This window comes from Ictidomys tridecemlineatus, chromosome 6, assembly GCF_052094955.1.
Source record: "Ictidomys tridecemlineatus isolate mIctTri1 chromosome 6, mIctTri1.hap1, whole genome shotgun sequence".
In the NCBI taxonomy this organism is placed as follows: domain Eukaryota; kingdom Metazoa; phylum Chordata; class Mammalia; order Rodentia; family Sciuridae; genus Ictidomys; species Ictidomys tridecemlineatus.
The window spans coordinates 32,581,508-32,608,295 of NC_135482.1; the positions used below are offsets into that span (position 1 = coordinate 32,581,508).

The window sequence follows — 26,788 nt, forward strand, 5'->3', positions numbered from 1 at the left end:
TTATTATACTTCTTCACCAGTAAAAAAATGATGCTTCCCAACATGCATGTATTTGTACATTATTCAAATCATATAATATGCTATATATGTATAATTCAAGACAATGATGTGAGCACAGGCAATTAACTCCTCCTTGGATTCTGACAGCAATGATCAAATGGAATTTTAAAGGAGTTTTTGAATACAAACTGAAAACTAAAGAATGACGTTTAAAAAGAACTGTGAAGAATTTTAAGTAGAAGTGAGATACAAAGAGGATTCTTTTTCTTCTTGAAAATATTGAAATATTATATTACTTCACAATAATAGAGATAATCTTTACAGAACATCCTAAATGCACTGTAACTTGTAGATCAAGCATGAAGTTCTCTAAGAACTGGACAGATATATCATTTGTCTTTTTAAAATTTTTAACACCATGGAAGAGTGTACACTTTGATACAGCTGTACTTAAAGGCTAAGATAATAGGCAACTGTCCTTTTAGGAAAATACTCAAGATCTTACTTGTCTTCTCTCTTCTCTCTGCATATGAGGACACAGCAAGAAATTGGCCATCTGCAGTCCAGGAAGCAGACCTTCAGATCTGCTGTCATCTTGTTTTTAAATCTCAGCTACCAGAATCATGGGAATTAAATGCCAATTGTTTAAGCCACCCTGTTTATAGTAATTTGTTATAGCAGCATGAACTCATTAAAACACAAGCTTAATGGAAAAACTGATTTCTAAAGTATAAAATAATTACATGCACAACTCTATGTTTGATATTCAATTGAAAAAAAATTTCCTGAAAATAATTCCAAAATTACTAAAGAGAAAGAAGAAAATCTAAATAGGCAGATTTTTAGAAAAGATCTTGGAAAAACATGTGAAAAAATTACCTCCCAAAGACTACTAGGCCCAGATGGTTTTACAAGCTAATTTATTTCAATTTCTCTGTGACAAATCAAAAAAATTATGTGTGTGTGTGTGTGTATGTATGTGTGTATATATATATACTATTCAACCATTTAGTAAAAGAAGGTATTCATAATTCATTTTGTAAAATCAGCATAGTAATAATAATATCAAAATTTTAAAAATCACCAAAGAAAAAAGAAAGGAAACTCCTGAAGAAGATTACAAATAAAAATAAATAAAATTATAAATAAAAATACTTTGTGCTAAACTACTGTTGTCTATTTGATAGTGCTATTACTTCCTTCGAGTATAGTGGACACTGTATTTCTATGAATCCATCTTCCTAAATGTTCTCAGAGATTATGTGAACCTGGATAAACTTTGAAAAATAGAAGTGAAATGGACACCACCATTCTCGGTGGTTATATAGTCAGGTGCAGAGTCTTCTTGGACCTTATGCACTTGGGAACTCCAGATTGCTTCAATCTGAAGTTGTTAGTGAATATTTGACTCTGTAACTATATAACATTTTGGACCTTTACTTCTAAGATCAATTACTTCTACATATTTGATGTCCTATTTCCTACCTTAAATATCTGATTAACTTTTAGAGTAGCTCTGATTTTCTGATCAAACCAAGGGTAAGTAGAAATGTTCATACCAGAATGGAATGGACAACAGACCTTCGGGAAGAGAATTTGAAATTGATTCTAAAATCTGCTTATGTTTAAAGGCTTTAGTGATTTAGCTGGCTATGGTAAATGAGATTCTGATAACCTCTCTGATATTAGCATAGGGGTTAAGGAACAGTGGCAAAAGTCTCTGAGAGGGGCAATGAAGAATAAATGGTAAAACTGAACTCAAGCCATAGAATCTACAAGCTTATGATACATAAACCCTACTTATAGATATCTGAACATGATCTCCATTGTTTTCTGACCACACATAAATGCTCATAACTGGTACTATTCATTTCTCCCTATACAAGCTTCCCTCCTTAATGCTCATTCTCCTACAGTGAATAACTTCATTCGTTTGGGGGTTTCTCATACCACAGACATTATCATAAACATTGTATTCATGGTGATTCTAGGGCAATTCTGTTAGAATGCAGTTTGATTTACTTACACTCCCTGTTAGGGAAAATGAGGGGCATCAGTGAACTTTTCCAAGGTGTTTTAATTAAACAGGTGTCCCTCTTTTATATGTGCTCTCCAATGAAGGAATATTAGAGTTGAGAAGGTAGATCACTTGGTAATGTATGGAGATTCACAGAGGAGTTCACATAGGTATTTATTTGATAGAAAATCTATCTATGCAATATACCCTTATAACTTCTGAGTTACTATTAGCATCTAATAAGCTAGAGAGGCAATGAAGAAAAAGCCAAGATTAACTGTAGGGCTTGAAGAATCCTGGGCACAAGATTCACTGATTTAGCAGATTCCTGTGCCCTGTGTTTGGAATGGGAACAGCAGTAACCTGAAGGGATAATGTGAACAGAAATAGTCAATATCTTAGTGATGATCTCTGTCCACAGATGACCAATAATGAAAGGATACAAATCTTTCTGCCTGTGAGTTCGTAAAATCCTTGATATAAAAATACAGAAGTGAGATTGGGAACAGAACATGCTGAAAGATTGTAAGGAACAACCAAAATTATTGTGATACTTTTCTTTTTTTCTTTTTTTTTTTACCATCTTAATTGTATGTGAGCTCAGAGTTAGAAATTGCATAAATTTATAGAAAATAACAGACTATGAATTGCTGAATATGATTTGATAAACACAGTGCATTTACCAGTAAGATTGTAGTATACAACTTTGTATACTATGAAGTAAGATGTAGTATACAACTTTGGGTGTTGGGGGTTGACACAGGAAGCTTTACTATCTGAATCAAAGTGTATACATGCTGAATCCATGTGCACCAGAATGACCCAAGGTTCCTGGACCCAAAACCAATATTTGAATTAATAAATAAGTTACCTACAATCCATCCCTTGTTTAATGTTTGTGAGGTAGAAGCCCACGGTGAGATACAGCAGTAACACTAGGAGGCCAGAGATTGCACCATTACTCAAGATGATGGTCTTCCCTCAATCTTTGGTCCTTATGATTCACAACCCCACCATTAGCTAAGAAAGCCAGACCTCAACTTCAATCATTTGCCAGTGGTGTTACTTGCCAGACTCTCATATTTTCTGTCAATAACCCAAATTCTCCAGTTCCTAGAATCCAGTGCTTATATTTCCTGGAGAAGTATTTTCATACCATGAGGTATAGCAGATCTCCTCTTAGCTCATAGTTTGGGTCACTTGAATGTTAATTCCCTCTTGCCCTTTTTCTGTTAATATTGCATTTTTTTTTTTACTGGGAAAAGTTTCTTTCACTCTGTTTAATCATTAAGGAATTATGAACCTCATCTGTGAACCCACATTAGTTCAGTTTATAAGAACAAGTCTGATAAAGCACAGCTAATCTTTTCCCTAGCAGGCACAAACAAAACAAAACAAAACACATTAAAAAATACTCCATATTTCAGTTTTTAAAATCTAGGTACAGTAGGATTATGTATAGTCATGTGGGACTTAAAAGTGTATGCTTCATATGTAAAGATTTAAAATTCAAAATTAATAAGCTGAATTCAACAAATAAAACAAACATACTCTTTGGAGAATTTGCAGAGGAGTCCACATAGGTATTTATTTGATAGAAGGCAACATACATGATCTAAAAAAAAAAAAATGAACAAGTACTAGGTCACAAAGTACATATCATCAATTCCAACAGAATCTATATTACAAAAATAAGGTACCTGACTAAAATGCTTATGCAAATAATTAGTAATAAAAATAAAGTTCAAAGCATGCTTATAAATTACTAAAATAAGCATCAAGAATTTTTAAAGGAACACTTAATAAAGTGATATATAACCAAACTTTGTAGTCTGTAGCTACAAAGCAGCCTGTAGTCTGTAAACACGAATACATATTTATAAAGTAAATCATAACCTTGAAGCAACTTAGAAATAAAATACAATAATGGTTATTCAAATACAAAAGCTAGAAAAAGACAATGTGTATACTCAAGTAGAAGAAATAAAAAAATAGTACAAGCAAAAAAATTTACAAAAAAGCAAAGATGTATGAGCAGTAATATCACAAGTTGGCTTTTTGAGAAATTTAATAGATAAATGTTTAGCACCTGATTAAAAAGATATGCAATATTATGCAGAAATGCTTATGTCTAAAAGTACAATCTAGGATTTAAAATTCAAAAGCAAATAGTAAAAATAAATTTATTAAAACACAAAAATTGGATAAAATGAATAAGTAAAATAAATGAATTACCATAAGTACTCATTTATTCAAGAAGAAATAGCTAACTGAAGTAGATCGATAGAAGAAACTGAGTCAATTATAAAATATTTTTTATTAAAATATTTTTATCTGACCCCCCTTCCTTCCTCTCTCAATTTTCTGGTTGAGTGATAAAGAATCTATATGAAAGTGTTTTTAAAAGACTAGAAAAGAAGTATAAGACTTGGATTCTCAAAGACACCTGAATAATCATGATAAGCAAACTTTATAAAAACAATATAAACAAGTTACAAATCAACTTCATTTATGTATAAAGATGAAAAACACTGTAAATAAAATATATGAGTTGGATTATCAATTTATATAAAAATACTCTCATCATCAAGTAGGATTAATTCCAGAAAGGGAAAAACAGTTCAATAATAGAAAATATTTAAATATAAATTTTAAAAAAATAATTAAATATTAAAAACCATAAGTTTGTTACTATGGAGAAAGACCAATGTATGCTATTTCTGGGCTTCCTCTCCCTTCCTCAAAACACACCAAATAAACTTCCCTTAGGGTATTTCTATTCACTCTCAGTGTCAGAAAAGACCCTTTTCATTACTTCTAGAGCAAATGCACCCCTGGCCCTGAACCTCTACAAGGATAATCTGTACAAGTTCTTCAACTCATTGCTGCAATAGAAACCCAGTGAGACTTTCCCTGATCACCCTATTTAAAATTGAGTCTATTAAAGCCACTCTGTTTAAAATTGAATTCCCTGCTCCTTTCCCAAGACAAGGAATATATGCAAAGGAGATTTCACTTTTCACCATGTACATGGTTTGAAATTTATTCAAAAAGTAAGTATTTAAAATATTAAAATATAACTTTAGAAACAAAAAAACCCCAACACAGCCCATAGATTCTGAATTTATCAGTGAGTGATAGATTTTGCAGTGAAAGTAAGAAAAGGTAGCTCACATACTGCAGGCAAAACAAATACCACAAAATATTTGGGTTTTGGATCTCTAAATTTGCTGTATAGATTAATCCTGAACATAATATCTGATATATACAAAGGGTTTTAAAAATGTAATCTACTCTTACATAATATAAATTTATAATTAAAGAGTAATTTAAGGACTCAGTGATCATGATCCATACACTGAAGCAGGGGATACATTTTTGCATCAACAAAGTGACAGCTTGTATTGGTATTTTAACTTGCCAGAGCCACTTAGGCTTTATCTACAAAGTGCAGAAACATTAGCAAAATTCAACCATTTTTACATTGTCGTGAATGCATCACTATTTCAGCCAATTAGTTAAAAAGTGTATTTAATTGCTTTGACATTTGTCAATGCATTTAACACATTCTTTATTCAAAGAGAAATTAGATAACCTAGTTATTTGCCTTGTTTCTACCTTGCAGTCCTTCATCTGTCATGAAAATGTAGGAAGAACAGAATATAATTGTCTTTTGGTGTGTTAGTCAGCTTTCTGTTGCTGTGACAAAAATACTTGATAAAATAAACTTACAAGTAGAAAAACTTTGTTTTGGATCACTGTTTCATAGATTTCAGTCCATGGTTTCTTGGCCCTGTTACTTGGGCCTGGAGCAAGGCAGAATATCAATGCAAAGTTTGTGGCAGAGAAAACCAGTTCACCTCATTCCTTTAGGAAAGCGTGGGGGCAGGGGGAGTGGGAGAGAGAAAGGGAGGGAAGGAAGGAGAAAGAGAGAGAGAGAGGGAGAGAGAGACATAGAGAGAGAGGCAGTCAGAGGACAGGATCTTAATATAATCCCCTTCAACTGCATAGCCTCAATGATCCGACTTCCTCAAACTAGGCTCTTCCTTTTAAAAACTTCATCATCTCCCAAAGCATTATGGACTAGAAACCAAGCCTCCAATACATAGGCATTTGGCAGACATTTCCATTCCAAACCATGACACTTGGTATCCATTGGGGATTGGTTCCAGGACCCCTGAGGATACCAAAATCCAAGGAACCTTAAGTCCCTTATATAAATGGAGTATTGTCAAATAACCTAGGCACATTCTCCTACATACTTTATACCATCTTTAAATTACTTATGATACTGAATATAATGCAAGTGCTATATAAATAGTTCCTACACTGTACTGTTTAAGAAACAATGAAGAGAAAAAAGTCTGTACACGTTCAGTACAAATGTAATTTTTTTCTAAATATTTTCTATCAGCATTGGTTGAACCTACGGATATGAGGGTCAAGTGCATTCAGTAGATATTTTGGGATTGTGCAGACTTTGGTTTCATAAACATTTTGAAACTATATGACAAACTACACTTGAGAACATTATAAGAAAACATTTTATTAGAATGTAAAAAAGAAATTCCACAATATACTACATGACTAGCCATAAGGGAAACTGAATAAATAAAATCTCATGATATGAATTGATTTCAGTATTCTCCTTTAGTATTATGGTTTGATTTTTTAAATCTAAGAATTGTTTCTGTGAACTATGGCGCTACATCTTTGGAAATTTTAGCATAATATTATAATTATATGAGAGATTTAAGAAATACTAGTGTAGTAAAGGCTTGGAAAATCAGATTTCCTCCCTCCTCCAAAGACAATGCTCCATTTCCTTCATATGATCTTTTATCCGAACTGTTTTCAACTGAGATGTGTGGTAATAATAGTTTAAAAGTAGATGTCAAATTTGGAAGGTTATGTGCTTAAAGAAAGGTATTTATTTATAGTATCTAGCAGATGCTTTTTGACCATGTGATCTTGAACAACCAAATTCTTAGCTTTTTCTTCTACAGTGCTTAGTTAATTACCATTCTTATATCAAAGAGCTATTGTAATAATTAAAAGAAATAAGATATAGACATTATTTCACACATCACAAAGGCACACAATTATAATTGAATCAATACCTGCTAATACTTTTGAAACACAGAGTGGTCAGAAATACTGGTTTCCTGACATTTGTGGGTTGAAATATTCTTCCAAGTACTGCTATTCTCCTTCTGTCTTGCCTCCTTCTGCTGCAACACCATGTGGTCAATTTTACACAGTGTGATAGAGAAAACACTAAATAATCGTTAGCCAAAAAGATATTAGCAAACTGAACTTTAATTTTTTAAAGAGTCCTTGTTAAAATTTTAAAATGGATATGTTTTAACCCATGATTGGTGTTCCCAGCCTCTTTTTGTTGGACAGTCTTTCCACCCACACTCCATTTCAAAGATGCCTAATCCTTGTATTGATTCTACCCATTCCTCCTATTAAAAATCTCTAAATTCATTAAAAACTTGCAGGATATTTTTTAAAAACATAAACTTTGAAGAAAGTAGATTTGGGTTTAATTCTCCATTCCATCATTGAACTAGCTGTGTGGCTACAGCTACATTTTTTTTCCTGTGTATCACCTTTCTCTAATCTCTAAATTAGTAAATCACCTTATTAATTAGTTGAGAAGATTAAACATTATAAGCTCCAGATACTCAGTAGGAAGCTCTCCTATTTCTCTTCACCAGCATCAGGTATTAGTTAACACTGAAGACATGGTTAGAAGTATTTTGTGACATGTAACTTTGTGTATGCTTCGAAGATAGGTGTCAAACACCAGTGAAAAAGCATAAAGGAGAAATACTTTTAGTACTCCTTGGTACTACTGAAAACCACTTCTGCAAGTATATCGATGACTTTGCTTCTCACAATGAACGGAATCTTGATGATGGTGGACAAAGCATTACCTATATTCTTAAATTCTTTTTAGTTGTTATTGGTAATATTTGTACCTGTCTTTCAGTTTGAGTATGTAAAAACAATGATGTATATCAACATAAATATTTGCCTGTCATCATTATGTGAAATAAGAATCAAATTATGTAACATGTGCTCTAAGAAGTTTACTTTTTCTTTTTTCCTGTGGTACTTCTATCAAAGAGCGCATATTTACCACTGGCAGGGGAGGGAAATTCAGGGAGTCAACTCTAATTTAATTTTTTTTTAAAGGTGGGATTTGAAGAGAGTCTGAGGAAAAGCTCTCTTGGCTGCTTTAAAAGGATTAGTAACAATGTTCTGACCTGAAATTTTGGTCTTGTGATTTCTTTCCAGATTTTTTTTTCATTGCATAAAAAACCTGTCTGCAATGGTCTTATTATTTAATTCAATCTTAATTAGATACAATCCATTAAACTCTAAGGGATTGTTGTAAAGCCTAAAAGTGCAGAAGGTATTTTTAAAATGATAATATTAATCATCAAGAAGTGAAAAAGATACTTTGCCAAGTACCTTTCTTCTACAATAGTTCTATGGTCATTTTGCTGTTCTTTCAAAATTTGAATTTCAAAGATCATAAATTTAATCCCTAGACCACATTCCCTCTTTAGGGGACCGTTCAGCCATTTTCAAAAGGAGGCTAAGCTTTGTGTTCAGAAACGTATTATTTTAAGATTACGTGGCTTAATCATGAGCATGCCTTGATTATCAGAGGAGGAAAGTCAGACTTCATCTGGTAATAAGACCCCTTGGAAAAGAGTCGCATACTGAGGCACCAACGTAGGGCGGGAATCGTCTCCCTAAAACAACCTTTCAGAATCTTTATAAGAATCATTGAGTACTATCAGGCCACCCCTGATGGAAAAGCAAATGCCCAGAGTGCTTTTCTTCTGCTGGAGATGTAAATGGCTGGCCAGGACTTCAGGAGAATAGCCTCAAGGTTCGAGGTAGGGCCATTCGAACAGGATTGTTATCCTCACTGAGACAAAGGCAGGGGGCGGGCAACTGGTGCCCATCCTTTCAGTTGAGTGGGCTGGGGAAAGACTGGGTGGAGCCGGCAGAGTGTGTTTTGTTTTGCTTTGCGTGGGGCTCCCCAGGTCTATCCTGCATCCAGTTAGCCCAACCCCCGGGCGCAGAGAGGACGCAGCAGGCAGCCGCAGTGGCCTCTGCGTCAAGGGGTGGTGGGGCGGGGAGGTGCGGCACCCAGCCAGGAGACCTGGCTAGCTCTTCAGAGCCCTGTCGCCGCCCGCTGCCTCCTCCTCTCGCCCGCAGCCTTTCCGCGGCCGCAGCACTAGAGGGCCGGGCACGTGGGTACCTCCGTCACTCACACACACACACACACACACACACACACACACACACACACACACACACACCACGGGCGCGCGCGCATACGGATCCGCGCGCCTGTATCCCGTGCTGTTTCCCTGGCAGACATACAGGCGCTCACGAGTCTTTCCTTGCCAGTCCGCAGGGCAGCGACCCTCTAAACCCAGTCCCAGAGCCCGCCCTTGGCAAGCAACTGCTTCTCGCCGGACAGCTCCTGTGTGGCCTCTGTCACAGCTACCTGGACCCGACCCTTTCTGGACTGCTTCTGGGACGTGGAAACAACAAGAGGTGCTGGGTCAAGACACAGTAAAGGTAAAGACACACTCTTATGCTAAAGGCACCGCTGCGGATAGGGTGGGGCTGGCCATTAGTCCTCCTAGAGTCCGGGGACCAGGAACCACAGGAAAATTGATGGATGGATCCCGAGAAAGACTCAGGCTGGGTCCTGGGGTGAAGGAGGGAGAATGGATCAAAAGCCCTCAGAGAGCTCTGCCAGGCTCAGTTGGCAACCCCCTAGGCTCTGCGTCCTGCACCTGTGCAAGTCTGAGATGGTGGTGGAGGGGGGTGCACAAGAGAAGGCACTTGTAGGGAGAAGCACATGGGTCGAAACGTGTCGCCATCCTTCCTTCCTTCCCTAGTGGAAATTGCCCACAACCTTCCCGGAGACCCACTGGTTTCCAAGTCAAGTCGGGGTTGAACGATGGGGGTCAAACATCAGAAAGTCCGAGAGGAAAGTTGGGAGGGTCGGGGCGGAGAGGCACTTCCGAGGTGAATTGGAAGCTGATCCTCGTGCGGGTGGGCGGTGGGGCGGGGAGAGCAGCGGGCTTCATTTCTCATTCGCTTGAGGTTCTTTGGCAACTGCAGAAGGCGACTATGGAAGGCAGAGCGTTTTCACGTGACCTCAATTCCCTTTTGCTTAAGGCATCCTGCAATAAATGATCCAAAAGTGGGCCTTTCGCCGCGCAAAAGGCACGTGGTTGATGAAGAAAGCACACTTTGAGTGTTTCTGAGCATCCTGGAATTTGACAGCTTGGCAGCGAGGGAGGTGGCGTTGGGATTTTAAGGAACGGACCGGAAAGAAGGGAAACCCAGTTGTTTTTACCTTTCATTCACTTGACTGGTCTATGCGTACTCAGGTCAAAAGACAGTTTTGAATACAGTGCAGCAGGGAGAAAGCCTTTCGTTCTCAACAGGCGCTTCAGCTTTATAAATAGGAGTGAATCTAAATACCCTAGGCGTCCCCGCGACAGGCGTGACCCACCTAGTCGCAGAGGATGCCAGAACGGGATTGTTTTCTGTTTAGTAAGGAAGCAGCTTTGGGTCTGTTGGAACTGAGTGAAGCCCCCAGGCGTGCGCTCTCTAGCGTCTCCTTTCCCTTTCCATCCTCCGCCCTTACAGGGAATGGTTAGAGTAAGACCGGGCGGGGTCTGGACTGGGGCGTGGTGACGTCGGCAGTGTTTGGGTGCTTATGCAAATGAGACTGCAACCATTTCTTTTGGTCAGGCGGTTTTCCCCTCTAGGTCTTAAAGGTAGACCCAATCCTGGTTTGCACTCTTGGCGTCAGTGGTTCACTACCAAGAAATATGGGAGGAATGAAGGGCTGCTTTATGTGCTGCAGTTGGGCTCTTCATTGCTCATTCTGTAAAAGATTTTTTTTTTTTTATCCTTGTCAATGCCTGGTTGCCTTTTTGGACTATCAGGAACGAAGTGTTTGCTTTGGGGACTTATCATTCTCAGCCCACACAGTCCCCTGAGACTCCTGACCCCACCCATCCCCATTTCTGCAAGAAAGGAGTTGAGATTACAGATCAACCTGTCTCTTCCAAACCTACTATTGGACTTGACAGATTGTAAATACCTAATAAATACATGATTTTGGACTGAATTTCTTTGAAGAGAACGTGTATTTCTCTCAAGTTAAATTCGTAATATTCGACCATAAGAATCAGACGATTTTACATTATTCCGCCAAATTCAAAATTGAATTCAGTGACCATTTTCACTCCAATTTTTCTGATTACATGCTATAAACTGAATTTAAGAATGACTACAGTTCTAGTATAACTCAAAATGTATTTCAGTGGAATTAAGAAAGATATTTATATGTGTTTCTAGAAGGTATGCACTTTGTCATCCAATTAACAAGAATTACTATAAAATTTTATATTGGATAGCCGGTATTTGAAATATCAATTACTGATGAGTTGCCTTGTCAATTATTGAAACCTTTAGGCCGAGTAGTTACTAAAACTTAAACTCTATATTTGTAACCATTAATTTACTCAGTGATCATAGTTCAAATTTGACTATGTACATGTTAGAAAATAGGCTTCACTTATCATTAAAATAATACTTTTGTGTGAATAGATAATAAATTGTATTATTTTATATTCTGGGGTTTGCATCCTGGCAATTAGTATGGCAGATCTGAAAGAGATCTGAGTACTTATCAAAAGCTCCCTGATCTTTCTTTTACTTCTCAATTTGCCTCTCAACTCTTTTTTTAAAGACTATGTTAATTCTTTATTGCTGCATACATATGCATGATTGGATAGTTAATGTATTCCTATGCAGAGTAGATTTTAAAATGATTTCTGAGCAGATGGCATTATTAACAAAAATCAACAGGCATACTCTGATGCATGAAAAACGTTCAAGGTTAGATGGCAGGAATCTTTAGATACAGTAACAATTTACTTAGGACATTACTCTTCTAGTAGTATTCACTAAATAATTTTTGATTAATTTATGTATTTGCATATTGATTTTAAATTGTGGAATGAATAACAAGTCAAAATATTAATTTTTACAAATAATTATGTTTTCTTTCTCTGTGAATAACAGGTCCCAAGGGTAGACTGGAATAAATGCATAATATAACTTGATATAGGATAAAGTTGTTTTTAGTCTTGAAGGTCACTTTATTTCCTTGCAATTAATATATTAAAGTATCGTTTCACATGACTGATTATTGTCTTTGAATAGAATGCTTACTGTGAGAGCTTTCTCACTATCAGACTGGCAAAGATTAAAAACATTGCTCATATTGAAGTGATCAGAGAGAAGTAGTCACTCTCATTTATTGCTTGTGGTAGTGAAAATTTTGAGATTTTTTTTTGATAAATAACCCTTAGCAGTATTTATCATAATTGTAAAAGCTCATACCTTTTCAATTCTAGGAATTCACAAACATGAAAAGCAAAGTATACAAATTGGGTTTCTTTGGAACATATAATAGGAAATTATAAGAAATGACAAATATATTTATATCAAAATCAAGGAATATCATAGTTATCTTAGAAATTAAGTTAGTCTATTCATATTAAAAATTTTGAAAATTTAAAAAAATGGAAAACCAAGATGAGGAATAGAAATAATTGTGTGAAAAGAAATAGGTTGGGGGGTTGGGGAGAAAATACATATTGGATCTTTCTTTTTAAGTGAATGGACTGACTTTTTTTTTAATTTAGTTTTAAGATAGTTACAGAATCACAAGTATTTTAAGGAATAACAGACTTCTCATGAGCATTTTATAAAATTTTCTGCAAAAGTAACATCTTGTAAAAACCATACAACATAATCACAATCAGAATGTAAATACATGCACACATATACTCTTGAATACACACATACACACACATACACACATACAGCTAGGATATTTTGTGTTACTTTGATTAAAGGGAGTTAGAGGTAGTACTAGATATGGTGGGGAGAAAGGATTGGAATGTATGTTTCACCTTGGAAACTTTTAGTACCACATTATTGTATTATTATTCAAACTATAAATTAAAAAATATGAAGTGAAAATAGCAAACAAATTTCTTTAATGGAACAGTATTCAGACATCAGATGTCCTCAAATTAATAAGGTAGAAATATAGGCATATTTACTTCATAATTTTTGTTGTTGTTTCTGAATTTATAGGAATGTTTTCTTCCAATATTTTGAATACTTAAATTATATACTAGCATCACATTTAGTGGATTCAACAAATTTAGTCATTATATTAGCATAAAAATACATTTTCTCTTTTTAGTGAAAGAAATAACTTTGTTTTAAAATTTAGTTTTGTTATGATTTCAGAATCACACATAACTGATTAGGAGTAGCAGAGTTTTAACAGCTTTTCACATTTTTTTTTTGCAAATGTAGCATCTTGCAAAAACTTGATTACAACACCATAATCAAAATATTGATACTGATACAGTCAAGTTACAAAACAGTTCTATCACAGGATCCCCTGTGGTGTCCTTTCACACCATAGTACTTCACTCCTGTCCCCAGACTCTCCTTAACTCCTGGAAACCTCTAATCTTTTCTCCATGTTTATTGTTAAGTCATTTCAAGAATGTCATATAAATGGAATCATATAGTATACAATCATTGATATTGGCTTTTTTCACTTTCAGCACAATTCTCTATAGATTCATTCAATTTATTAGATGTACTAGTAGTTAGTTTTTATTGCTCCATGAAATGGATATACCAGATTTGTATAACCATTCACCTAAAGAAAAACATATGGGTTATTTACAGTTAAGAGTTATTGTGAATAAGGTTGACATGGAGACGTTGATACAGTCTTTTTGGAACATACATTTTAATTTTTCTGGGATAAATACTTAGGAGTGTGATTTCTGTGTTATTTAGTAGTTGCATATTTAGTGTTTAAAGAAACTGCCAAATTGTTTTCCATGGTAGCGGTACCATTTTATGTTCTCAGCAACAATAAATTAATGAACCATTTTCTCAGTAACTTTGTCAGAATATGACTCTCACTATATTTAGATATTCTGATATGTGTATATGTATATATATATAGACATGTAACTATATATATTATATGCATAATTATATAATATAATATGTATGAAATATGATTGTATATAATTATACATATTATATGATATATATATATATATATATATATATATATATATATATGAGAGAGTGAGTTACATTTCTCTGTGGCTGTAATTTGCATTTTTAATAGATGATAATATTAAATCTCATTGCATATTCTTATTTAAAATCTCTACAAAATATTCAGTGAAATGTTCCTTTATGTTCTTTGCCTGTCTTCTAATTATATTTTTAATGGTTGAGTTTTAAGAGTTGTTTATATATCCAAATACTACTTTTTTATCTAATATGTGGTCTTCAAGTATTTTCTCCTAGGCTTTAACTTATTTTTCATCCTCTTTACAGGTCCTTTCACAGAAAAAAAGTAATAAATTTTGAGACCTAGTTTATCAATTGTTGCTTTTGATCCAGCTTTTAATATTATGTGTAGAATCTCTTTTCTTAACCATAGAATTCAAAGATTTTTCTCCAATGATTTTTTTCTACAAATTTTAGTTTTGTATTTTATGTTTAAATATAGGACCATTTTGAGTTATTTTTTGTATAAGATGTTATGTTTATATCAAGATCATACTTTATGTCTAGTTGGTTTCTAAACCATTTGTTAAAAAGATTATCTTCGGGCTGGGGATGTGGCTCAAGTGGTAGCGCGCTCGCCTGGCATGCATGCAGCCCGGGTTCGATCCTCAGCACCACATACCAACAAAGATGTTGTGTCTGCCGAGAACTAAAAAATAAATATTAAAAATTCTCTCTCTCTCCTCTCTCACTCTCTTAAAAAAAATTTTAAAAAAAAGATTATCTTTTTAACCCATTGAAATTGCTTTTGTACCTTTATCAAAAATATACTAGTTATATTTGAGTGCATCCCTTTTTGTGTCATCTCTTCCATTTCATTGATTTGTAACTATATTTCTATTGACCCCACCCAATCCTCATTATTATAGCTATGTAAATCTTGGAATGGGCAAAATAACTTATCTTGCTTTATTCTTTTGTTTCCATATTGTTGTCGCCTTTAACCTTTTCATATAAATTTTAGAATAATCTTGCTTATAATGATTTTTCTGGAATTTTGATAGGAATTCCATTAATATCCATACATCCATTAAGAAAGAATTGGTATATTTACTATGTTGAGTACTATAATCTATGAGCATAGTATGTCTGTTCATATATTTAGATCTTTCATTTCTTTTAACACAGTTGGTATTTTTCAGAAAAAAATTTACTGTGCCTGTTTTGTTACATTGTCATGTAATTATATTACTTTTTAAAGGGTTATAAATACTGGGTGTTTTGGGGGGGTTAGGGGCACTGGGCTTGAACTCAGGGGTGTTTTCTTACTGAGCTACATTCCTCCCCCCCCCTTTTTTAGATAAGGTTTTGCTCAGTTACTTAGGGCCTCACTAAATTGCTGAGGCTGACCTGAAATATGCAATTCTACTGTCCCAGCCTCCAGAGTTACTGGTATTACACACAGGTGCCCTAGGCCTGGCTTGCTATTGTATTTTAAATTTCTGTATCCACTTGTTCATTGTTAACATGTAGAAATGTAAATATATATGTATGTTTATCTTGTATCCTGTGTCTTTATTGAAGTCACTTATTCTAGGAGTTCTTGTTTGTTTTTTTAGATTCCTTATGATTTTCAGAGCACCGAATCCTAAGCACTAGACCACCAGGGAGCTTTCCTTATGATTTTTAACATGGACAATCAGAATGCCTTTAATTAATTAATTAATTAATTAATTTTTTCTGATGACCACATTTTATTGTATTAGTTTTCAAACTATAAATTCTGATCTAGTAGTGGATTATAAAATCAGTTTATTATAATGGATTCTATAGAAATACAATAAAACAGAATATCAGAGTATAGCACATGTACTAAGGTTACATGTTGTGTTTTGTGATATTGTATTTCAGGAGTGTATACATGCATGGGGCTGAGAGATATATGTGATATATATACATAGATGGCTCTCTATATAGATACATATAGATATATATCACAATAATATCTTTCAAAAGGTCACTTTCAGAAAGTTGCTACCTCCTGTTTTATTAGAAAATCATTAGCTAATCAATGAAAAGACCAAAAAAGTACTTTCTTATCCTCTATTTTTTCATTACATTCCAAATGCCATATAATTAACCGCTATTTATTTATTTATTTAATTGGTTTTATTTTTTAAATACATGACAGCAGAATGCATCGAAATTTTTGTTACACATATAGAACAATTTTCCATACCTCTGTTTGTATACAAAGTATGTTTACATCAATTCATGTCTTCTTACATGTAGTTTGGATAATGATGTCTATCACTTTACACCAGAATGCCTTTAAATATGTAAAGTTTTCCCTCTTCCTTTTTGATCTATATTCCTTATATTTAGTTTTTCTTGCAATATTATATTGTCTGCTACTTCTAATAGTGTGTTTAAATATATGTGTGAGAATGTACATTCTTGTTTCTGACCCAATGGGATAAGTATTTAGACTTTCAGTAGTAATTTTTTTTTGTAGCATTATAAAGTTAGAATGTTCCCTTTTATTTCTAATTTTTGACAGATTTTAGTCATGAATGGATGTTGAATTTTATAAAACCCTTTTTCTGGATCAGTGGATATGTTCATGTGACTTTTTTTTTTAAACTGTGTTTTTATGGGGTATTGCATGGAATTTTGAATACTGAACCAGTCTAAAGAACTTGAAATAACTCCACTTGATCATGGTATGTAATTATTTTTATCAAATATATTTTCTACTACCATGTGAATGAATTTGTGTTTATATTCTATAGAAATATTGATATATAGTTTTCTTTTCTGGTACTCTCTGTACCTGGTTTTGGTATCTGAGTAATACTAGCTTAATGAAATTAATTAGGAAGTGTTCTATTGTTTTCTATTGTTTGAAGAGACTAGAGTTCATGATAATATTTATTTACACATGTGATAGTATTCTCCAGTGAAACCATCTGGGACTGGACATTTGGTTGATGAAAGAATTAAAACAGCATACTTAAGTTTTAAAAATAGTTATAGAGATATTAAATGATCTGTTTTATATTGGGTAAGTTGTAGTGGCTTGCATTTTTTAAGGAACTGATTCACTGTATCTAAATTATCAATTATCTATATATATGTAGAATATTTTTTGCTAGCATTCTTCTTTTAAAAGATACTTCATTTCATATAGAACATCTCGTAATGATTAGTGACAAGAACACCATAGGTCTTTTCAAATACTAAGTGTCAATCATTTTTGGTAAATATTGGTTTTCCCCACACAAAAATAACTGAATATTATACAATTTCAGGAGATGGTGATGCTATTAGAAAAGTTTAAAAATGGCAATACCTAAAATCATGCACATTATTTCACAACTTTATAAAACTTCTTTTAAAAATTTCCACAAACATTCCTGGTACAAAAAAAAGTCCTTCAAAAACTGCATGATAACATTAAGCTACAAATTTCACTTTGGAAAATAAAGAAGCTATTTTTCTCAATTTGGCTTTAAGATTTTTTTTAAATGTTAAAAGTATAATGAGGAGTGTATTGAAAAAGGTAGGGAAAAGGAGCTTCCAATTGTAGATTCAACATATCTGAAAGTATTTTAATTATGTAATTTTCAAGAACAAGACTATATTATAAATAATAGTCTTTCAGCAAGATGGACAAACGAGGAGTTATTATGTCACCTGTTCCCATGAGAGAGATGTTCTCGAAAAATGCTTATTTATAGAATCTTCTGTAAAATAGAGTTGGTACCTTCAATTTGTATTTTACTAAAACAATATCATTAGAGTTTGTGTTTTTGTCTAAAAGTGCATCTACTCTACCATTTAGATGTCCAATTTTCAGAATGTGTTCCACATTGGCTACCCAGCTTCCATTCTTAAAAATCATTTGGAGTCTCCTAGTAGAATTATGTTGCTATTTGTTGGCTAAAATGTTCTGTATTCTTCATGGTTTCTTCTTGTCTTTTTTTAAAATACATGAATTATTTCTTCTTTGAATCCTTTCTCTATGCCATTTTCATCAAAACCCATGAAACTGAATACCACTTTGATATTTGCATGATCAATCACAGCTTTGCAGGTAAGTTCCTCTAATATGTCACTGATACCAGCCAAAAATATGAATTTAAGGATACTGTGCCATTAGAACTTAGCTAAGAAATTCTCATATCCTTCCTTGAGGGTATTCTCATATCCATCTGATTTTTCCACAATTTCTTTAAGTTTAGATTGGTATAGCTTGTTCACACAATGTGATTTAGTATATCATGCTGCCATACAAGAGTACTTCTCTTCCAAACAGGATCAACTTCCATGGCATAATACTGTTCATTTAGTTTCACTACATTTTTTGGACATTCATCATTATTTTAGTGACATATGATATGTTAGATTATGTTTCCCCTTTATAGGAAAATCTACTTAGTCATATAAATGTCTGTAATTCTCTGAAGTCTGGCAGTTCTTGCTTTGATAAAACTACAGATAAGTTTGTCTATTTTTATAGAGTTTTTGACTTACACAACTTTTCTGGAATTCTGGTATCATTTTGACAGGTATAGCAGACTCTTGATTAGTTATTTCCTGGGTATCTGATCTACTTTGGTTCCATTAGTTGTGAGTAAATAACAACATTCACTGGACATCCATGGGTTTGTACAAATTCTCATCTCTACGTTCTTGATCTTGCTGCTCATCTTTCTAAATTCAAGGTGAATGTGCACTGAGCCAGCACCACTTGGTCCATCAGGGTGTACACACTGGCGCTGGCTACTTCACCCACACTTGCCACAGTCGCTGGGTCCAGGGACAGGGCCTTGTGTGCCTCCAGGCTGGAAAACAGGAGGCCACTTGCCAGGGCTGTGAGCCCTGGAAGTGCTGGAGCTTCACATGCTGCGATGTCAAGCCCTCTCTCCTTTCTGCAGAAACTATTTTCTTTTGATCCTTTTGATATCTGCAGATTGTTTTCAGTCATAATCCCTTTCTCATTTCTACTTTGAGCATGAATGAGATCCACCATATGGAGCTTTACATACATAAGTCTAAATATGGCTTTGGAAGTTATTATGAATTTTGTCCTTAAAAGAAAGTAACTGTGTGAATTTACAAATCTGTATCACACCTTTCTACACAGGTCTAGCTTCATTGTGAAAATAATTTTTTGGACAGCATTTTACATTTTAGTAAAACATTTATACTTTTGGTTGTGTCCAGTAAATATTTTTCTTTTTATAGGCAGATGTCTCAGTTTTCTATTCACGCACAATAAACCATTCTAAAATGTAGTATCTTAAAACAAGAAGAATGATGTTATTTCTCTTTATTCTATGGCTTGGCTGGGCTCAGTTGTATGGTTCATTTGTTGAAGTTGGCATTAACTGGCAGTTTGGCCAGGGCTAGAATGTCAAAGTCTTGTTATCATGCCTGGGTCTTCACTTAGATGCTAGAATAATTGGTGCATGGTTGAAACCATTTATCTCTCTTTCTCTCTCTCTCTTTCTCTCTCCTTTTCCATGTGGGGTTTCTAGCAAGGATGATGTACTTCCCCCCACATGGTGTCTGGCTTCCAAAAGACAGAAAGCAGAAATTTGCAGGCTTATTCAGCATAGCCTTGGAACTTTTATAGTGCCATTTCTCCTGCATTCTGCTGGTCAAATTCAGAGCTAGCCTCAAAATCTATTTTGGCTCTGAGGTCTCCAGAGCTCTAAAAGTAGAAATGTCAACTTAAAAGAATTATAAATAGACTCCATACCTTATTTGGAGGAGTAGTAGACATATACAAAGTTGGGAGGAACTGTTAGTGTTCATTTTTGCAAATAGCATACTACAGAAAATAATTGTGAAAGCTCATATTTCATATTTAATGAGGATGACAAAATATATTAAGTGCTTTCAAACTCATCATTTATAGGACATGCTAATATGAATATGTAAATGAATACAAATAATAGCTTATGGTAGGCTGATAAATGACTCCTAAAGACATGTCTGCTTCCTAATCCTTGACAACTCTGTTACCGGATTTGAATACATGTGCTTTGCAGATATAATCTTGAGATTAACAGATTATCCTGGGATACTTAATGGGTTCAACATGCCCTCATAAATGTTGATGAGAAAGAGCAGAGAGAGATAAGCATTAGATATGCATAGACAAGTATAGGCCAGGTTACCAAGGTGATGTGGTCATAGATCAAGGCTTGAAGAAGGTAGTAAGAGACAAGGTTCAGACTGTCCCCTAGAATTTCAGAGGAAATACAAATCCGATAAATTTAGTACATTGAAACCTATTTTGGCTCTGAGGTCTCCAGAGCTCTAAAAGTAGATATGTCTGTTGTCTTAAGCATGTAAATTTAAAAGACTTTAGGAAATGAATGCAGTGCCTATGTCTGAGGTGTTTTCAAAGTTAATAAAACTATTAAGTGTTTATAAGATGTTTTGTCTACTTAAAATATATTTAAGATTTAAAATCTGTCTTTGGTTTTTAGGAGACAACAAAATCTAAACTTTATGGAAATTACTCTATGATTATAATTAATTTTGATCAAGTTCACAAGAAGGTGCAAAAGGAAATATTTTGCACCTTTTACCAAACTACCCCCACATTAATGTCTGTGTCAAACAAGGTGTAGTATCATAACCAGCATATTGACATTTGTATAGAGCTTTTCCTAATGAAATAGGGATTTTATTTGTGTGTATTTGTGTTTGTATATGTATACTCTGTATCATATTTCAAACATAAAACTTCATGTCACCCTTACCATTAAGTTGTACCATCTTGAAATATTCCCTCCCACTTCCAATTTATAGCACACCACCTGCTCTCTTTGCAACCACTAATCATTGTTCATCCTTGTAATTGTTATTTCACAAATGTTGTATATATAGAATTATGAAATAAGTATTATTTTGAAATTGGCTTCTAAATTTTTAAAAAGCTTGTTATTTTTTCCTTGAAGTTCATCTAAATTCTTGCAGGTAATGAGAGTTCGCTCCTTTTTAATGCTGACTGGTGCTTTATGGTGTGGATGTAGCACAGGTGGTTTTAAGTCTTCACCCACTGAAGCACATATAGGCAGTTTCCAGTTTGGGCTATTATAAACAAAGCTGCTATGAACATTTGTGTACATACTTCTTAAGTTTCTATTCTCTGGAGTAAATTCTTAAGAGTAAAGTTGAGGGTCACTTTAAGAAGTCTAGTACTTGCGGTTGAAAGCAAGTTCCAACTGTTTTTTAGAATGGCTGTGCAATTTGACGCTGCCATCGATGGTGTATGATTCATCTAGATTCTTTGCATCCTCACCAATGCCTGGCGTTATTAATGTTTAAAAAATTTTATTCATTTTGATAGGTGTCTTGTAGTCCATCTTTTTTTTGGCAAACACATATTTATTGAAGTATAAATTGTGCCCTTTTATTGTGCCTTTTTGTATTGTCATTTGTAAAAAGTGTTCCCTCCCTTTTGATTTGACATGTGATTTTTGTTTCCTTTTGCTTAGTGTTATCTTTCTGCTTATGTGCAGGGATATATAATTTACAAAATAAACTTTTAGTCAGAATTCTATATTTAGAAAATATTTTGCCTCATTTGTCGAGAACATTGTTTTAGTCAGCCTTTTCACTGCTGTGATTAAAAGACTTGACCAGCACAATTATAGAGGAGGAAAAGTTTATTTAGGGGCTTATGGTTTCAGAGGTCTCAAACCATAGGCAGCAGGCTTCATTCTTCAGGGCTTGAGGTGAGGTAGACCATTATGGTGGAAGAGTATAGCAGAGGGAACTTGCTCACATGGTGATCAGAAAGCAGAGAGAGAGAGACTGCACTGGCCAGATACAAATATATACCCCAAAGTCATACCCCCAGTGCTCGCCTCCTCTAGTCACACCCTACCACTTCAATTACCACTCAGTTAATCCCTATCAGGGGATGAATTCACTGATTGAATTAAGATGCTCACAACCCAATCTTCTCCTCTGAACCTTCTTGCATTGTCTCACTCAAGAGTTTTGGAGGACACCTCACATCCATTTCATTGTATCTCTTTTCATTTTCATTATTCAACTATTCCTTAGTCAGAAAATAATTAGCATGTTGTTCCAGTTTTTTCCTGTAGAATGATCAACATTTTTATTTTATTCAGGCAGTCTATCTTATTTATTAAAATTGAGAAAATTTATTGCATTGTGTCCATAGTGAATTTTAGATTTGGTGCTCAGTTAGATTTGTATTTATGAAAAATTTCCCCCAGTAAAATTTGAACTTACTAAAGTCAAGAAGATAATTTGCTGGTTCTCTAGTTCTTTCTTATAGAATATTAAACTTGTGGCAAATGCCAAACCATAATCAGTGCATACAAGTCTCTAGGAGTCTTTCTTATGTTTAAGATTCGATTGCTTGCCTGCTATTTCAGTTCTTTACATATTTTCATTTACAATGTTAATTAGAATTTGATATAGCATAACTTTAAAGAGGTAATAACAATAGTTTGGGAGTTAAACAATGCCTAGAATGATGGGACAAGAATTGTCCAAATATTTATATAATTTTCTGGTAAAAATACTGGCATGACTGGTTGAGACAAAAGCAGAGAAAAGACCTATTACAAATGTTTGGAATAAAGTGTGGGATAAGAGTACAGGTGTTTAAAAAAAGGAGTCATGGAATATCAGGTGTCTTTATGCCAATAAATTGACAATTTTAATTAAATGAACAAGTTCCTCAGAAAAGATGACTTACTAAAACTAACAACAAGAAAATAATCTAAATGGCTTTGTATCAATGAAAGAAATTGAATTTTTAATTAAACATATTCCATAATGAAAACTTCAGGCCCAGATGGCTTTATTGGTGAATGCTGCCAAACATTTAAGGATGAAATAAAAAAAAAGTTACCCTCCATATATTGTCTCAGAGAATATACAAGAAACTCTTTTCATGGGGCCACCAAACCAAAACCAGAGAAGCAAAATCCAAGAATAAAACACAGACCCACATACCCATGAGTGTAGTTGAAATCAATGCACAACAAAACATCACAGATTTATTCCAATGATGTATTAAAAGGATAATACATCCTGACCAAGAAAGTTATCATAGAAATGTGAGATTGTTTTAAGACATGAAACCAATCAATGAGTTTGTATTAACAGATCAAGAAGGTTCAGAATTATTAAAGACAAAATTATGGTTCAAAATTCAACACATTAAAAAAGTCACTAAACTATGAATGAAAAGTAATCTCACTAAAATAATAAAGTGCATTTATATATTTAAACAAAATCAATACCTGAAGTTATACTTGGGTGAAATATTGAGTACTTTCTAGGGACATTGGGGCAGAGATGAGGAGGTCAGCTGTTACAATTCTGTGTAACATTTTAGTAGATCTTCTAGCCACTAAATAAGACAGAGAAAGAAGCCATAGGTAACTAATTAAAAAGTATAAGATAAAGTACGTATGATATGTCAAAGAACACTCTACTGTCGTGTTTATATAGAAAGCACAAATTAAAAAAAAGAAAAAGTCAGGTTAAATTGTCTTCACTCACTGAAGGTATGATTGTGTAATTGAATATTCTTTGTGAACAATGACAACACAAAAGACAAAACTTGGTCCTCATTTTAAGACAGAAATCCTGTTTTTTAAAAATCTGATTACACATCTTATCAACCTGAATCAAGAAAGCAATTACAATTATATCTAAAAATATAAATTAATTAGGGATAAGCTTAACAATGTTCAGGACTGCTAACAATGAAATGCTTAAAACATTCTCAAGAGAAATTTAAAAAGACATATATAAAAACATATACCAAGTTCACAGATTGGAAAACTCAACTCTTTTTATGTCAGTGCTCCCCAAATGGATCCATACAATTGATGGACTCCCATTTAAATTTCCTATCAGGTGGAGTTTGTTTGTTTATTTTGGAAGAAATTATAAAACTGATTTTGATATTTTCCTGGAAAGGCAAGAACCTAAAATATGTTAAATAATCTGCAAAAGGAGAAGACATAACATGAAATCCTTGAGTTTGAGAACTTCTGAGTTAGAAATTTATGATTTAAAAAGCTTTGGGGGTGCTTGTAAGTGCTTCAAAAATTAAACACGAAGATAAAGCAATACAAAATGGGAAAAAGAAAAATGTAAATATAAATCCAAATTTAAAGTTCTGATTTTTTACGTGTTTATGCTCATACACACAGATGAATAGAAAAAAATAAAACAAAAATAAACAAGAGTTTCATCTTTATCGTTTTTTTTTTTTTTTTTTTTTAAGGATCCTTTTCAAGCTGTAGAAACTGATGCTGGCCAAAAGAGTAAAGCAAAAGAATTTTGGCAGTTTCAGGGCCTCAAAGACAAAATAGGGTGCTTGGCAATATGATGGGAAAGGGCAAGAATGAAAGTAGTTCTAAAGAGTGGCACCAGGTTCCATGACTACAGTGGTAGTTATAGCCTGGGTATCAAGCCTTTGTTGGAACTGGTTGAGATGCCAACTTTTTGATCTCTTTGTTACCTTGATATTTGAAGTTTAGGGAGAGGAATCTAATTGGATAAATGTGGGAGATGATTTTCAAAGTTGGTAACAAGATTTTTCTCCTCCCTATACTCATACTCTTTGCAATATGACTTAGTTTCTCCTTCCACCAAGAAGTTAGATTTAGCCAGGTGCGGTGTCGAATGAATACCCGCAATCTCCGTGGCTCCAGAGGCAGAGGCAGGAGGATCGTTAGTTCAAAGCCAGCTTCAGTAATTTAGTGAGGCACTTAGCAACTCAGAGAGGTCCTATCTCTAAATAAAATATTTTTAAAAAGAGCTGGGGATGTGGCTCAGTGGTTAAACCTCCTTGGGTTCAGTCCTAGTTACCAAAATAAATAAATAAATAAGGATTTATTTCTGTACTCTTAATACTCTTGAATCAATTTGGATTTAGCTGCGAGATATGCTTTGGTAGTGAAACAGTAGCAAAAGGACACAGAGACTTTAATAGCACTTTCCTATTGGGCTTACCTTCTTTTGGCAGCAGCTGAGAATCTGAGTTTACAGTATAAATAAGGCAGAGCTACCATTTGGGAGAGGCTCTGTCCACCAAGACCAAAGTGCTCTGACTGATAGCCTAACTAGGGCGGAGAATGAAAGCTGGACTATCTCACACCATCTACCCTCAACAGATTTGACAGATGACTCAAGTCAAGATGAGTACAGCAACACATCATCTAGACACTCATTGCTGAAACAACAAATCCTAAGCAAGTAAAAAAAAAAATAAATAAAGCCACTAGATTTTGAGATGACTATGTATACAGCAATAGATACCAAACCAAACCCAAACAAAACAACCCTGAAATATGTAGCACTGGTTTGGGACTTAATTTAATGGATTAATATACAACAAACCAGTTCTAGTATAATACAACCAGTAAAAGTGATGATAATAATAGTAATAGAAGAATACATATATTGTGTTATCATTATTCAAGCACTGTATTAGGAAAACATATTATTATCCTTACTTTATAAATATAGAAACTAAGGCATAGTTAAATTACCTAGCCAAGGTTACACAAAACCATAAGTGATAGAGCTAAGAATGAACTTAGACAATCTGTCTTTGCAACCCAAATCTCAATGTTTGGCACTAATATGTCTCTTAATATCAAGACACATTAATTCCTTCTACACTGTACTTAGATAAAAAGATTTTTTGAAAATGTGAAGAGGTGGAGTTTGTATCCTCTTTTAGACTGGATTTCACTCTTAGTATTACTTTCTTCATGGAGTACAAGAACATTGTCATTTATTTCTATTCCTCCCATTTTAGTTCCTGATTTTGTTGTTACTTTAAAATTTCAAATTAAATTTTTTCCTTTTTATAATTTCTACAGACAATAAACCTTATTTTCTTGTTTAATGTTCACATTTATTCTTTAACGTGGGTATTTTGTAACTGAGGTCTTTGTTTGCTCTTTTGTTTGACTGAAATTCATGATCATGAAGCCCCTCCCTCCCACACCCCAATTCCATGTTGGTAAGACTCATCCATTCTTTTAGAGATCGAGTATTTGCCTGGGATTTTTATAATTAGAATACAAACTAATCGGGTAAAAATAAAAACTAGGAATTACTTATTTCCCTTTGATTTTTATAGGTGTTCTGAGAAGTTGTTTTATTTTCATTTTCCACTTAAAATACCTAGGAATTTTTCATTTTCAAATTTTCCCTTTTTACCCTTCTGTATTGTTACTATGATTTGAATGCACTTATCTAATCAAAATTTGAATTATTCTTTCTTGTAGTATTTTATATTTTACTAGTTCTAGCCTCTTGTTTGGAGAGTCCAATTATAAATGTGTTGGGTCACCTTTATGTGACTTTCCATTATCATTTTGTGTACATTACTTAAACTATTTGTTTCTCTTAAATGGTTTGTGTGTGTGTGTGTGTGTGTGTGTGTGTGTGTGTGTGTAGTTAGTCTAAGCCAGGCTTCTATGTCTCCAGAAACAGTTTTAATAGTGTTTATTTTAGTTTATATTGTTTCTAATGTCACTTTAACTCCTATTATGAGTT

The 26,788-nt window shown here is 34.0% G+C and overlaps 1 protein-coding gene and 1 pseudogene across 2 annotated transcripts in view; one reads left to right on the top strand and one right to left on the bottom strand.

The window, feature by feature from the left end:
• The first annotated feature begins 9,151 nt into the window (after window positions 1–9,151).
• The window catches only part of Slc6a15 (solute carrier family 6 member 15), a 49,401-nt gene continuing 31,764 nt past the window's right edge, over window positions 9,152–26,788 (top strand). The window contains exons 1-2 of one of the 2 annotated variants that reach the window (XM_078053054.1): window positions 9,152–9,628; window positions 16,761–16,923. The gene's annotated coding sequence lies outside the window, so the exon portion shown is untranslated. The remainder of the gene's footprint in view (window positions 9,629–16,760; window positions 16,924–26,788) is intronic. The other variant, XM_078053053.1, reaches the window with a different exon arrangement.
• On the bottom strand, window positions 17,935–18,582 carry LOC110598070 (cytosolic 5'-nucleotidase 3A pseudogene; annotated as a pseudogene).